The 15,094-nt window shown below is 36.9% G+C and overlaps 2 long non-coding RNA genes and 2 pseudogenes across 4 annotated transcripts; all 4 read right to left on the bottom strand.

The window, feature by feature from the left end:
* Window positions 1-936: 936 nt before the first annotated feature.
* LOC147486556 (chaperone protein dnaJ 16-like) lies at window positions 937-2,911 on the bottom strand (annotated as a pseudogene).
* Window positions 2,912-3,203: 292 nt separating this feature from the next.
* On the bottom strand, window positions 3,204-10,219 carry LOC147486555 (ruBisCO large subunit-binding protein subunit alpha-like; annotated as a pseudogene). The gene is made up of 4 exons (XR_015202765.1): window positions 10,092-10,219; window positions 6,109-6,224; window positions 5,779-5,901; window positions 3,204-4,604 (listed from the first exon to the last, which is right to left on the bottom strand). The product of XR_015202765.1 is annotated as a ruBisCO large subunit-binding protein subunit alpha-like (transcript).
* A 301-nt stretch (window positions 10,220-10,520) lies between these two features.
* On the bottom strand, window positions 10,521-13,120 carry LOC147486554 (uncharacterized). 2 transcript variants are annotated; one of them, XR_015201758.1, is made up of 5 exons: window positions 12,946-13,120; window positions 12,748-12,830; window positions 12,571-12,643; window positions 12,412-12,490; window positions 10,521-10,744 (listed from the first exon to the last, which is right to left on the bottom strand). It is a non-coding gene; the product is annotated as an uncharacterized LOC147486554 (long non-coding RNA). The 2 variants fall into 2 exon arrangements; XR_015201757.1 differs by having other exon boundaries at window positions 12,412-12,643.
* A 210-nt stretch (window positions 13,121-13,330) lies between these two features.
* Window positions 13,331-14,429, bottom strand: LOC147486553 (uncharacterized). Its single transcript, XR_015202720.1, has 4 exons — window positions 14,348-14,429; window positions 14,085-14,260; window positions 13,871-13,941; window positions 13,331-13,399 (listed from the first exon to the last, which is right to left on the bottom strand). It is a non-coding gene; the product is annotated as an uncharacterized LOC147486553 (long non-coding RNA).
* Between the last annotated feature and the right edge of the window lie 665 nt (window positions 14,430-15,094).

Raw genomic sequence — 15,094 nt, 5'->3', positions numbered from 1 at the left:
AATCGTGATAAATTCTTTTGGAAAAAGAGATTGTTGGACAACCTTTTATCTCACCCTTTGTCATTTTTTATCATTTTTTGCTGGTATTGCTCATGACAATTAACCAGAAAATAAAAACCTGTCCCAAACTACCACATTCCCTTTCATATTCATAAACATCAACACCAATTAACAATTCCCTTTCATATTCATAAACATCACCAACACCAATTAACAAAAGCAACCCAACATAAGTAAATTATTTGAAAAACTTATTTTATTAAGATAAGAAAGAACAATGTCGAACATTATCTTAACTTTCAAAGAGTACTAGTGATCAGTCATTTATTTATAGAAACTCAAATATTGTATCAACTACTATTCTTCGAACTATAATAAGACATTTTTTTAACCTTTCTCTATATAGTTAAGAACTGAGACAAATGGTTCCTGCTGAATTTCCTACTAAAAAAAAATTTGAGAATCCAAAGAATATCTCCACGCTCTGGAGCAGAACGCTTGGCAATCGAGGACTCAACTTGAAGTGCATCTTTAGTGGAGGCCCCTACCTTAACAGAATTATTTGATTGCTCAAGGACATCATTACTATGTGTGTCATTGGAAACTATCTCACCCTAATGAAGCTCTGGTAGGATAGATGCAGGGTCCTCACATTGCTTAATCGCACAATCTGTAATCAATTCAGAGATTTTTATACTTACCCAGATACCGAAGGTGCTATAGGAGAATGTTCGTCCTCCATATATGGGTTGTTCGTCCAACAAGGCCCTAGCTTCCTCTTCGTCCCAACCAGAAACAACATATGAAGCCCCTGCTTCCTCCCAACTAGTACTAGGCTTAGCATCAGAGCCATGAGTCTCGTCAAAGAGAGAAGCCCATGTCCGTGTCGTAAGAAGGGTAAATTCAGCTCCAACTGCTGATGCTTCGTTAAAGAACTCAGCAGAAGCACCGTCGTTTGAAGTTAACTTCGGTCTGTCTAGTTTGGCGTTCTTCCTTCTTGGATTCTTTGAAGGAATCACTGCTTTTGCTACTACTCGAACTTCGTTTCAGAGGAGGAGCAGTTGAGTAGGAGGCATGGATTGTGTTTCTTTGTTTCAGTAGTTCATCAATCTATATAAGTAAGTAAATACGTAACGATCAAGTAAAAATGTAGTTGCTCCAGTTCAATAGTCAATGATGTGGAACAATTCATAAGACTAAGAAATCCAAGACGAAGAGTGAAGGTAAACTCACATCTTGCATTTCCTGTGCATATCTAATGGTCATCTCTGTGAATTGTGCCAACACCGCTATCTTGAGAACAAATGTGAGAATGAACTTATCTATACGAGGATAGAAGGAGTGCCTACGCAAAAAATTTAACCTCTCTATACTTTCGGTTTCAAACTTGGATAGTTCCACCCTTTTAGTCAAGATTCGAGCTTCCACGATACGAAGTTTATCCTTTTCTTCTGAAAAAGGTCCAAAGACAAAGAACTTCTATTACGTAGCTTGCACTTTTAAAGAAGTTGTCACCACCATACAGTAATAAGGACCAAAGATTTCATATACCATTCCAAAAGATTAAGAAAACGGCCGAAAGGCTAAGAATACTGATTAATCGCTTTCAATCCAAAAGTACCATTTCCCAAAGATCAAGTAAGCGTAACCGACCATAAACAGAAAATACATGGGTGCCTCGCTTTTAGCTCGGATATTTCACATGGCTGAAATCCGCCCAATTTTTAAGGAAAGCAAGATCGGGGATCTTTGTTGCTGCCACCGAATTGATTGCTTGATCCAACCGGTAAACAGAAAACCAAGAAAATACATCGGTGAGGTACATTTTCCTATTTTTGCGCTCTCCTCCCCGCAATGCCGGGCTTAATCCACCGTTATCCTCCGGTTCAAAATACAATAGCTTAAACTTGCTCTTGTCCGATGATTGGACTCGAGAGACAAGGCCTGCTTGTGCTTCTTGTTCGGTTATGTCGACAGAATAAAAGTGAGCACATTGTTTCTCAACCTTCTTAGAACAAGATTGTCCCAGCTGAAGTGGATGAACAACATGTCTTGTGACTCAAAATTAGCAAGGAATACCAAATGACTTGAGTAAATAAAGAAAGTAAGGTAAAGACTAGAACACAAATTATAAGATGGGTTGTTAAAATTTGAAAACATGCAACTTAACACAACATATGACCTTCAATAGACCGAACGCCGGAAGATGTCTTGTAAAGTAAAACTTAGATAGGTGGAATATACTGAATTAAAGACCACATGAGGAGAAATCACATCATTCAAACATAGAGAAATTTGATAACAAGTAAAACTTGCCTTTTTCTCAAGTTCGACAAATAGTTTTCAAAAAAGATCCTCGTGATCTCTAGGACGTTCAATAGCCTTGAATCGCTCGTCATCCTCAAACATGGATATTGCTTTGCTAGATAATAATGAAACAATTCATATAGAGTGTTAGAAGTGACATTACATTTAAATAGTACTCTGCTTATACCGTCTCAAAATCTTAATAACAAAGATGAAATACGTTGAAAGGTTTCAAATTTATAGCAAACTTTACTATCAACACGAAAAATCAGTGCTACTTAAGAGAGAAGACAAACCTCCATCTTGTAGACGATGTTAGTTCTTTGGACTCCTGTCAAGCAAAAGTATCAATTAGTTTCCCATCTTATTGTTGAAAATAATAGATTTGGGAGTACTATCCGTCTTACTTCTAGCATTTTCGTGAATTCTTCTCGAGACTTTTTTTTTTTGTTTAATCGTCTTTCCTCGGCTTCTGTTTTTCCTTTGACCCAAGTACTAAAATACAAAAAGTACAAGTAATTACGATATCACTGATGACGAGAAACAAAGAGAAGCGTAGAAGAAAAAGAAAATGAAGAACCATCATTGTGAAGGCTTACCTCATTAAACGCTTGCTTTTTTTCTCCAAGTGTTCTCAAAGCTGCATATCTTTTGTCATTAAATATTTTTTTTTTACAAAATCTTTGAACAACAAAGATCATTTTAATTTGGTGGACAAAATTTGATGACCCAGGCCATAATTTTTGTATGAAGTTCTCTTGCTACAATGTAATATGATCTGCAAGTGCAGGTGCAAGTCATCTCAACTGCAGTTTTCCCGATAGCGACCACCAATACCTCTTTGGCTTAAACACAATAAGAATCTACGGTGGTAACTTCACTTCAAGAAACACGAATCATACCGTAAGCCCTTGTGGGGGCTGCTGCTGCAGATGCCTTGGCGCTTGGGCTTCTCAACCACAATGGCTTGTGTAGTCGAACCATCCCCGCCACGAAGCTGCATTCCGCAAAGCACACCTTGTCACCTTTTTTGGGTCAATTACCCCGCATGAATTAAGTTCTCGTACTTATCTGTCATTGCATTATATCCAATCTCCCATTCTCATACTTTTATTTTCTCAACAACTACCTCTCCTTCAACGCCGGCATTGTGGGCTATTAAAGATGCAGGAGCTACAAGTGCCTTTTGCACAATGTCTGCACCTAGCCGTTCATCAGCATCATCAAATTTTTCCTTAATTGCAGGAACAAACATTGATAGGTGAACCAATGCAGCACCACCACCAGGAACGATCCCTTCCTCTATGGCAACAAAAGTTGCATTCTTTGCATCCTCAATCCGGAGCTTACGATCCTCAAGCTTCGGTTTTACGTAGCAGCACCCACCTTTATAACTGCAACTCCACCGACAACTTGGCAATTCTCTCGGCGACTTCTCGAGAATCATACACGAGAATCTATCTCGGACTACTCCTTTTTATCCGAGCTATTCTAGCGTGGATCTCATCTTTTGACGCAAAGATCCGCAATTATTGTGGTTGAATCCTTGCGATGGTCACCTTTCTCGCAATTCCAAGCTGCTCAACTTCAGTATTTTCTATCATCAAGCCGGATCACCGGCTTGGAACTCAGCTCTTGTTAGAATGGCAATATCTTGAAGAAGAGCCTTTTAGCCTCTCACCAAAACACGGTGCTTTTATTGCAGCTACATTGATGATACCTCGAAGCTTGTTCACAACAAGGGTAGCCAAAGCCTCCCCAGTGACATCTTCAGCAATAATAAGTAGTGGAGATCACAATTGGGTTGTCTTCTCCAACAAAGGAATTATATCTTTTATCGATGAAATCTTTTGATCTGTCACCAAAACCTTTGCATTTTCAAACTCAGCAATCAACTTCTCTGGATTTGTCACAAATTGTGGGGAGATATACCCTTTGTCAATCTCCATTCCTTCTTCGACATTAACTGTTGTCTCAAAGGATGATGAAGACGCAATAGACAAAACACCATCAGCCCCAAACTTATCAATAGCATCGGCAATCATGATACCAATATCCTTATCATTTCCAGCAGAGATAGTGGCAGCAACTTTTACGTCATCACGACCTTCGATGGACCTTGTTTTCTTCTCTAGCTCTGCCACTAGACCCTGTATAGTCTTATCAATTCCTTTCTTAATCGAGACGGGATTTGCACCAGATGTAACACTCAACAACCCTAATTTAATGATTTCTCGTGCAAGAATAGATGCTGTCGTTGTCCCATCACCAGCGGAGTCATTTGTTTTACTTGCAACCTTTTGTCGAAGGAGTAGTTGTGTTACATACAATGCTAAAAAAAACTACCAATAATACATATAGCATACATGTTGAACACAATAACTAAATTTTAAAGTTCGATCATCACAGACAAGCCAAACACCAAAGCGGTCAAATCATTATTATGCTCATAATCGCTTATGCCTCATCGGCTCATCCTACTATAGTGAGAAACACGAACATTAGTTCAGAAAATATATAGTGTTCGATGATCATCGGTGCTTTCATGATCATAAACTATAATGAGTAGAAAAGTTAAAAGGGCAACACACGAGAGCGGGACTGCAGGAGCAAAGTTGGTATATATCCGAGATGCCCAACAAGATTACGAGAGAAAAATGTGAATCGTTATGATGACAAGTGCTCACCCTAAATAGAGGGTGACGGTGACAACCCGTAAGACGGAAAATACAAATGTTACAAGTGAGTCTCTCTCTCCACGAGGAAATTCTAACTCCATCAAAGTAAGTACATAAAATTGGAATTCGTGGAACTTTTGAATAATTCCAAATTGTAAAACTCATTAAATATTAGTTTTAATCTCAATTCCTCAACAAAAACAAAAAAAAAGTCCCGGAATTATAATTTCAGTTACTATTCATAGTAAAATCTCGAACGCAGACCTATATGTTTTTCTCTTAATCCTATATCGCAAAAAAAACACTTTCGGCTCTTAAACCAAGCACTGCAAAAACAAGCATTTTCTTCAACTTTTTAAATGTGAAAAGAGCCATTTCTACTTTCGGATAGAATATTAATGATGGCTAATGATTTCAAGTTTCAGCGAGGAGAGCATAATCACTGTGTAAGATGGTTTTACGTTCATAAAAAGCGAAGGGTGGTATCTTTGATGAAATCATTTGCCCAAAGCAGAAACACTATATAATTTCTCTACAAATTTGACTACACACATCAATGCCTCCTGCATAAAACTCAAAAAAAATCAAAAGAAAGGAGAAGGGCCAAAATATATGTGCTAATAACAACCACTAAGCGATCTTTGAAACAAAAATAATTATGTGTATGCGTTTTTTGGGAAAAGGGGAAATATAGGAGAAAAGATTTTAACAAGACAACTAGAAAATCGAGGGTGATTTAGACATAACAAATCATGATGCCAACAAACGAGCATCTAAAGAAAGAATATCCTACCTCCCTTATGAGAGTCGCACCGGCATTTTCCATAGGATCTGCAAGTTCAATTGCCCGAGCAATTGTTACCAAAATCATTCACCACTTTTGGGCTACCATATTCATCCAACACAACATTCCTTCCTTCAAAATATACAAGAAAGATAGTAGAAACAAGAATTTTGAGACCAATGAATGGTATTACTAAAAGAAGTCAGTATATCTGCAGAGAACTTGGAGTGGACATAGGCAAACCAAACTAAAACATTTTCTATAAGGTCCTGTTCTCATTATATACCTCTTAAGCATATATCTATCACAAAACAAGAACAATCGATATAAATGATATACCTCTAGGACCAAGGGTAACACCAACGGCATCAGCAAGCTTATCAATTCCAACTGAAGAGTCTGTCCTTGAAGCCCGACCAAAAGCAATTTCCTTAGCATTTGCACGCATAACAAACCTAGTTGCTTTTTCTCATGATAAATGGTCTACAATTGAGCTTCTGCCTCTGATTTGTCCTATTACTAAGGCTTCCCTGAGTTGGGAATGGAGGATGGATGAAGTGGTGAGGGCATTAGCAGACGCCATCTTCTTCTTTTTTTAACAAAAGCAAATCAAGTTGAGGCAGGACGACCAGAACCTCCTCAGATCCAATTTGTTTTAACAAGGAATGAATAGCTGATGGAAAAACTGCAAATCAGTTTATAAAGGTTAGGCACTAACTTATTTATACATGAATTTTCAAAAATCTGACTAGTTTTGAACACTATATAATCTCCTAGCTTAATCTAAGATAATTTTAGTACCTGAAAACCCAGAAGAGTTGTTAAACTGTTGTGGAGTTGAAATGGGTAGTGGAACTTTAATTGTTTCTGAGTCATTGGTGCGAGAGGTGAAGAGGGCAAAATACACGGATAGTGGAGAGCGAGATAGCTGGATTAAAAATACACGGGAGATATATAGTGGAGATCGAGCGAGATAGTTGGGATTAAAAATAAACGAAGAGATAGTAGAGAGCGAGATACTTGGGATTAGAATGGCAGTTGCCATTATCGTGAGTTCATGAATGATATTCCTGATTGAGATAGAGAGTACTGTAGAGCGGGAGTTCAATTTTTTTTGGACTTCTATTTTTTTTTGGGATTTCTGTTTTCTTTAATTTATTCCGAGATATTTGGTATAATAGCTATTATATCATTTTAGTGCCGAGATATTTGATATAATAGCTATTATATCATTTTAGTGCCGAGATATTTGGTTTAATATCAATTATATCAGTTCAATGTGAGATAAATTAAATTTCCTATTATATCAGTTTTAGAATGGTGAGATAAATGAAATTTCCTATTATATCAGTTCCTATCCACCAGTGGTAAAATCCATATATTTTATCTCGGTTAAGTAAGAGGCGAGATAACAGATTTATACTCAGAGTTAGCACCTAAATTACAAGGACATATTATCTCATTTACAGGACATATTATCTCTCTTATCAGCAGAACCGAGATAAGGCTAATTTTAGAACCGAGATAAAAACCCTTTTTTTTAGTAGTGTAACTAGAGTTAATTAGACTTAGAGTGTTGATTACCAAGTTGATTCAAAGTGTGCGAGCAATGATTCACGACTTGTCTCGCGCCTTTGAACTTCCCAAGGCAATGAAAACTCTAATCTCTTGGTAAGTTTACAATTCAACCAAGTTTAACTCATGTTCATCCACAAAAACCATTTTTCCTAATTTGTTTTCATTTTTCTTTTTATCTCTAACTAGTATAGACAAGTTCCACTGATTTATACTACTTTATTACAAAATCTGGGCCTGGAGTTCAAATAAACATCGTAAAACAACTGGAACTGGAAAACATCAGGTGTTCGTGTGTTGACGTGGGCCTATAATCGCCTGCCGGCTAGAGCGCAGTCGCCCGACCGGTTCTAGTGAACTTCCGTCGGTTTTCATCCACAACAGTAGCTTCTCTCTAATTTGTTGACCCCGAACCCTGATTTGTAGAAAAGTAAGTCAGTAATGAAAAACAACAAAACAAAACAACAAAAATTTTAAAAAAATAATAAATGGAAAGGTGAGAATGGTGCTTCCTCTTTAGATGCTCAACCAAGCACTCTTGCTCCTTCAATCCATGACAACGACGCCATTTGAAGTAGACTATTGTAGAGTATCTCAAAGTTTTGTTTTGATATGGTTCATCCTAGATTGTTTAGAGTTTGAATGATGGGAGTTTGAAGGAAGAAGGTAGACTCTTAGTTAGAACTAGTTTAGTTTTTTAGTTTATGAATGAAGAACATTGAAATCTAAAGTTGATGAAGATTTAAATAACTCAAACATAGAAAGAAATTGATTGAAATGATGTATTGAAACAAAGAACAACAAAAAAGATTGATTGATTGATTGAAATAAAGGAAAATAACAAGATTGAAATGAAAAGAAATGAAGAACAATAAAGTAAAGACTTGAAAATGTAAAAGACTCTTACATGACACTAGATTAAGTCTAGGTGCATTCTCTCTCCCTAACTTTTAGATTATATACCCCTACTTTATACCTTTTACTGATTTGCCCTTCTCCATTACAATTAAGACACCTTACACTTCACTTTATGCTTTTGCTTTTCCTTTTGCTTTTTGATTTCTTCTTGACTAAGATAGGTTTTGGAGAATGCTATATTTTGAGATAAGGACCTCGATCTCTGGTCTTCTGAGTTGAGGGCTTTGAACTTTGACTTTGACTTTTTCAACACTTTTTCATAGCAACTTCTGGTCTTCATAATAAGCGTGATTAAGGCTCCTTTTGGTGCGAAGACGCAGCTTTTATGATAAGTGGTCTGAAATTCTCTGTAACCTGAAAAAGGCAATAAAAGCTATGAGTTGTCTTTTCATTAAGTGTAAGAAGGGATGTAATATAGTAATATAAGGGTAATGAAATGCACATTTGGGAGCTAACCAGTCCTCAAAAGCAAGATAGTTATAGATCAGTTAGAGCATCTCGCACAAGTGTTCTCCAGATTGCGGCGAACTCAGATGAAACTGAACCCTGAGAAATGCCTCTTTAGAGTGTCCCTTGAGAAATTTCTCAGGTATCAGATCTCACAGCATGGGATTGCAGCTAATCCAGATAAGATTCGAGCGTTCTTGGACATGCCCAACCCAAAAACAAAGAAGCAGATACAGAAACTGTCGGGAATTGTAAAACTCCACATTTTTGGGCTTTGATATGAGTAGGGTCATTACTTCTAGTAATGGGCCTAAGGTGGATTTCTAGCATGCAATAGAACCCACAGGATTAAGGGGGGATTGGGGGTTGGAAAATAGAGACACGATATGGGATTTTCTGTCTCGGTCTCCCTCTCTCGAATTTGGGGGGATTCATCTCGTTCTTCCCAATTAGCAATCCAAGGTTACCAAGGAGGTTAATAAATCATCTTGTTCATCGCACTTTGAGTTTAGTAGCCCTATTTATTTGAGAAAAATCAGTTGGGATTTCATTGATTGGAGCTATTATCTATGGTGGAGGAATAGCCAACCAAAGATAGGTCGCTGGAATTCGATACCAAAAGTGCTAAATGCAAGTACATCTACCCTTCCTCTTCACTAGTTTAAGTGAATGTTTGTAGTTTGAGTAGAAATCATAGTTTATGCAATAATTGGACTTTCTATCATGTGTATATGTTCTCTTACTCTCTCCTCACTACGAATTGCATGTTTATTGTGGCAATTACCTTCTGGAGATTGTTAGTATGTTGTGATATCACTCTCTACGACTCTTCTAGCGAATTGGAATGGTTTTGTATCATTATTTGTGGTATTTGCTATTATTATATATTGGGAGTTAGAGTCGTAACCTTGTGCTCCAGGAGGTACACTCTCGAGTAAACCTTGTTGCGAGAAATCTGGATATGTCATGCACGTACTTTTTAATAATTTTGTAAAGCTTGATAAACAGTTCAACTATAATGCTTGTATGCATTATTTGTGTGTTTTATGGTGTGAGCCTAATGGACGTTGTATTTGATGAATGAATGGAGTTTTGAGTGTTGTCACAATAAAAGACAGTCCTTTTGCTAAATGTTGCATGGTAAAGCAGGTTTGTCCTACGCTTCATTAATTAGCAATAATACTTTCTTGGTTTACACACTAGTGCTCTTATTCCATATATAATGCTTACTGTCGTAGATAGTATCCAATAGCAGAGACGGGTTACGTACTTGATAATGTCTTACGTGTTTGGTATGGTTACTATTGAACTGTTTAGTTCTAGTATTGAACTGTCGAGCTCTAAAGGAAGAACTACGTATGGGTTGATCCCTGAAAGGGTACATAGGCAGCCACTTGGCACAGCCACTTCCATAGGTAGATAACCACCCCGTAGAGTCCACTACCACCATAACAGCCTTTTTGTGATGCCAAATTGGCGTCACAAATATGGTGTCACAATTTGGCGTCATTTTTTTTTGTGACGACAAAATGGTGTCACTATTTTTGTGACGCCATTTTGGTGACACAAGTTTGTGACGCCATTTTGGCGTCACTAATATTTGTGATGCCATTTTGACATCACAAATTTGTGACGACATTTTGGCGTCACAAATATTTGTGACACGATTTTGGTATTTGTGATGCCATTTTCGCATCACTAATCTAATTTTAGATTTAAAAAAAAATAACTAATATTTGTTTTCATACCCTGTAAAATTGGCCATCTACAGGCTTCTACAAACCAAGACAACACATTTAAAAAACAAATAGTTCCATAAAATGCACAAGTACACCATCATTTCCATTCAAGAATAAAACATTCATTCTATCACTGTTAAAGTTCTCTAGTCACTAGCAAACACAAACACTAAGTACTTACATTTTTCAAAAGAAAAGTACAATGCAAAAAGTACATTACATTGTGCTTACAACTAGCTAGAAAGAAAATCCTTGTAGAAAGTTTCCAAGTTGTTGCAGTATGGACCTCCTCCATTCTTCAAGGCAACAAACAAATGCCACGTACGTTGCATGTTTCATTTAACAACAAAGGTTAGATAGACTTCAACCTTAAATTGAAACTTAATATTTAGAACTTAGATAAAAGCCAGTAGAAATGCATTCTACTAATAAAGACTAATCATCTTGACAAAACGAAAAATAATTAAAATAACAATTAGAAAATCCTTAGGTCATGCATCTATATGCTAGGTTCTTAGAAAAGTAAACAACTCAAAACATATTTAGAACTTAAATAAAGAAACTTAAAAAAACAATATACATTGGATTTTGGGTGTTTACACTTAATTCTCAAAAGACAAAGACCTTTAGGCATTCATTGGAAAAAAAAAATAAGGAAAAAGACCATCAGGCATATTATATCTATTACGAGACACTCTTAATAATAAGAGATCTGTAAAGTCTGCTAGTTGGCATCATATCTAAGATTCCGATAGAGTGTTTTGAGTATTTGAGGAAAATGAACAATACCGTACCCTAAACACACTCATCTCCTCAGCCTCCTCAGCATTAAGCAACAACATTATAGTCGTAGTCCTTATATACTTCCTAAGCCAGCAAGCAACATAATACCGATTGTGTGAGCCTTGGATCGACAACCTGAAAACTTCCCACCAATGTTGCATGTTGGTAATAGTCCTTGAAGTAGATCCTCTAGTTATGTCAAATGTTGGGCAAAGTAGTGGTTCACTTCTTATTAGATATGTCACCCACTAAAAAAGTAGATATTAATAAGGTCACTTGTTTAGAGGTTTGGAGTTAATACGTAACATATTCAAGAAGTGTCAGATTCATGGAATACCATGGTATGGAGAACATCAACCAACCCATGTGCAATACACAGCCAAAATAAAGTAACTCTACCATCTGAAAAGTGATTCTTGTAATTGCAAGATGTTACATAGACTAGGCATAAAAAAAATCGAAAAGACATATAATAACACTAAGAAAAAGCAACATAAATGTAACCATCATTAATCAACAAACTCAGTGACAATGTAGTGAGCACGTGCAGTACATAACAACTAACTAAAAGCAAAACTAGACAACCAAACATTTCATAGCGCTAACATTCTCACAAATAAATTAAATGGAGAAGACTACAGACTTAACAAGCTTGACCAGAGTATGAAATCAGAAAGAAGGAACTTAAATCTTGCAGTCCAACTTACTTGCACTAAGCTCAATTTCTGTTCATTGTGTAAATGAGCAATTCTATCAGGTGATTTCTAAACAATAACCAAGGTATCAAAGACCACACGATTACTTTGCAACCAGTTAGGCACCAATTAGACCAATGATAAGATGAGAGCAAGCCCCTGAAGATAAGAATCGGAGCTTGAGCCAAGCTTTAATGGTGGATTATCAAGAACCTCGGTTGAAGAGGTAACAAATGCTTGGCTTGCTTTGAAACTTTGTTATCTATTATACCTTTCCCTTCTATCCTTCGTCTACACCTAACCGAAACGCTGGAAACTACTAGTGATAACTCACTCCCCCTTTCCAGCAATCTCTAGTCAACTGACATTTTAGGCATGCGCTAACTCTACTCAATCCTAGGATACAATTAAGATGTTCACACAATTTAAATTGACATCCAAAAAATAAAAGATGAATTAATGTAAAGGTGTAGCATATAAAATACCTTGAAGACCTGCTCGACAAACCCACTTTGCATAGCGAAAGGCATTCCTCAAACAATAGGAGTTCCACCTGCCCTTGCTCTGAACAGTCACTTCAAGAATCACTAATGTAAACAAATAAATTGCTTTTTCATCAAAGCACCTAAAAACAAATACAGTACATAAGAATTTCATTCACCACTGGGCCGGAAACATTTTTCCAAGCTTCTCCATTTCTGAATTTTGGTATCCTACCTAATAACATCATTCATATATTAAACACTAAAATCAAATAATTAACACAAAAGAGGGCACACTACTGAAAACATCAAGGTTTAAGTATCTAGTAGGCTACTTACCATCCAAACTATGCGACTTCCATCAAATTGCCCACCATTTAAGCTATATCTTGCATCATTAGCATCGTGCGGATCACTAAATTCTTGTACAGAAAAGGTAAGAACAAGGAGAAGCATATGAGAAGAAGCTTATAGCTGTGTAATGTTCTTCTTAGAGATGCTTGAAACATAACTACGAGAGAGAGCAAAAACACTTACAATAAAGGTGAAATCGTGCTTCAGATCCACATTGCATACTCTGCGGAAACGGTTGCCAGAAATAGTAAGGCCATCATGACTTAAGTACCAAAGGTTTTTGATACTTAGCCCTTCACATAAGAACTAAACACCAAGCGCACCAGCAGCGACACCACCACCATTAGGTCCATGGCAGCAGCAGCGGCACCCAAGAACAGCGGAAAGCGGCAAAGAGCACCAGCGGCAAGGAAGAACACCAAAGACAAAGGCACAAGGCAGAAGAAACAACACCAAAGACCAGCAAGGCACCAACGGCAGCAGCAACACCCCCGGCAAAGCAAAGCAGACAGACGGTACAAAGAAGCAAAGCACCAAGCACACACTCCACCCCAAAGAAGCAAAGACACCAAAAGACGGCACCACACTCACATTCTAACCAAGTTTCTGCGAGTCATAACTTTCCTTTCCTTCTTAACTACAAAGTACAAACACACTTCACCCCCTTCAACTGACACGTTTGAAATTAATACCATCCATGCTAATGCAAAATTTTGTATTTATGATAAATGTATTGCATGAGGTTCAAACTTCAAATTGAAAATGATTTAAGAACTGCAAAGTCTGAAACAAATCACTATTAAGCACCAGTGTGTAATTTCACTTCATAGAGCAATGAATTAGTAGACAGTAAAGATGTTTTATTTTAGATAGACATGTACTTTTAGGGTCTCCCAAGTAGTTCGAAATTCTAACCATATTCTTCTAGAGTTGATTTTCCAGGTGTTTACTGGTTTTTTATATTTAAGCGACTTTTTAGAATTCTTAAATTCGTTTTGCAGCAAAAGGACTATTGCCAACAACACAACATCGTAATATTGAATCAGTTGAATTATGACATTGTAAACTAAAGAGAAAGAAAAGTTGCCAGACCTATTGCAATGCTCACCTGGTTCTATCCCATCTGTATTTGGTGAATCAAGAGGTGCTAGGATTGTGACATTCTTGACAAGAACTCGGCTATTTATCCAGCAAAAAATAGATCTCATAATTCCTCACAATACTTAAAAGTTTCCTTTCATGCACTGTTTTGAAAATGTAGATAAACGAAAAATAGAAACCAAAATGAGTATAAACAAGTACGAGAAATGGAAGACACAAACCTGCAATATACAGGGTGGATGGTCCAAAATGGCAAGTTCAAGAAAGTCAAGTTCGAGATGACAACACCGGTTGAGTTCCAAGATCTCAACCGGATAAAGGCGAGTATAATTCAGGCTTTGATTCCTAAACCAATTCCACCACACACTCCCTTGCCCATCAATTGTCCCATTATCACCTTCTCGCAAAACACACAATGTAAAAAAGAAGTACTATCGACAACGCCAGAGCTCAGAGGGGCTAGCTCCAAAACCATGTCACTAACCTGTTATTATAACATCTGTCAGGTTGTGGCCATGAATGAGGCTCCAATGCTTTCCACGGGAAGCTCCCCTCCCACGTCCGTAGTAAAGAGGCGGAGGATCATCTTGGCGGTGACTTGAGTCTTGAAACATAGTAGAGTAGCCAATGTTAGTCTTAATTGGTGGAAGACTGGAAGACCTCATGACTGCAAAGAGTCATGAGGTCATATATAGTGCAAATATATATCCATGTCTACAAGCACATATATAGTGCAAATAAAAGTAACAGTTATGCATATCAAGCAAACAGATACATTTCCATACAAAGCATACCTAGGCAATTCAAATAAGAAAGTAAAAGCTCACCTTTGATCCTAAAATTACAGCTTTCTTATCTAACAACAAAGTTAGATGGCTAATGAGTTCAAAGCTTCCGTTAACCATCTGATTTAGTCTAGCAAAATGTTTATGGTGATTGGAATTTTTTTTCCATTTGCTTGTAAGTATCTATCCGATTTTTAAGAAAAAGAATATACCATCATAGGATTCTGTGGACTTTTTCAAATAAGAATTTCAAAAACAAAATGTACAAAAAGAACCCAATTCAAAACTACATTTGCTTGAACAAATTTAGGAAACTTTTAACAATCAAATACATGTAGGGAGAATCCACAAAAAATAGAATTCATTTCCTTACTTTCAAACAGATAATATAATTACAAAAACAATTAAGAAAAATAGATAAACGGGTGTTTGCATTATAGATTCAC

This window comes from Coptis chinensis, chromosome 7, assembly GCF_015680905.1.
Source record: "Coptis chinensis isolate HL-2020 chromosome 7, ASM1568090v1, whole genome shotgun sequence".
Taxonomy (NCBI): Eukaryota; Viridiplantae; Streptophyta; class Magnoliopsida; order Ranunculales; family Ranunculaceae; genus Coptis; species Coptis chinensis.
This window is presented reverse-complemented; position numbering and strand designations above follow the sequence as displayed.